Source organism: Palaemon carinicauda, chromosome 28, assembly GCF_036898095.1.
Source record: "Palaemon carinicauda isolate YSFRI2023 chromosome 28, ASM3689809v2, whole genome shotgun sequence".
In the NCBI taxonomy this organism is placed as follows: Eukaryota; Metazoa; Arthropoda; class Malacostraca; order Decapoda; family Palaemonidae; genus Palaemon; species Palaemon carinicauda.
In genome coordinates this window covers 80553627-80554575 of record NC_090752.1, presented here as the reverse complement: position 1 = coordinate 80554575, position 949 = coordinate 80553627, and positions in this window count along the sequence as shown.

The following is a 949-nucleotide window of genomic DNA, read 5'->3' as shown; positions in this document are numbered from 1 at the left end:
GCTACCTTTTTACCTTTCTATTTTAAACATGTGTTAAACAGGGCAGTATATGTATAGCTACCTTTTCACCTTTCCTTTTTAAGCAGGTGTTGCACAGGGCAGTATATCTATAGCTGCCTTTACGCCTTTCCCTCCTAAGCAGGTGTTACATAGAGCAGTATATCTATAGCTGCTTTTTTGCCTTTCCATTTTAAGCAGGTGTTACACAGGGTAACATATCTATAGTTGCCTTTTCATCTTTCCCTTTCAAGCAGGTGTTATACAGGGTAGTATGTTTATAGCTACTTTTTTGCCTTTACTTTTAAAAAGGTGTTTCATAAGTTTGTATTTCTATACTTGCCTTTTCGCCTTTACCTTATAGGCATGTGTTATACAGGGTAGTATATCTATAGCTGCCTTTTCGTCTTTACATTTTAAGCAGGTTTTACACAGAGCAGTATAGCTATAGCTGACTTATCGCCTTTCTATTCTAAGCAAGTGTTGCACAAGGCAGTGTGTCTATAGCTGCCTTTTCGCTTTTCCCTTTTAAGCAGGTGTTACACGTGGTAGTATATCTATAGCTGCCTTTTCGCCTTTACCATTTAAGCAAGTTTTACAAAGAGCAGTATATCTATAGCTGCCTTTTGGCCTTTCTATTCTAAGCATGTGTTACTCAGGGCAGTGTATGTATAGCTTAATTTTTACCTTTCCCTTTTAAGCAGGTGTTACACAGGGCAGTATATCTATAGCTGCCTTTACGCCTTTTCCATTTAAGCAGGTGTTACACATGGTAGTATATCTATAGCTGCCTTTTCACCTTTCCCTTTTAAGCAGGTGTTACACAGGGCAGTATATCTATGGCTGCCTTCACGCCTTTCCCTTTTAAGCAGGTGTTACAAAGAGCAGTATATATATAGCTGCCTTTTAGCCTTTCCCCTTTAAGCAGGTGTTGCAGAGGGTAGTATATCGA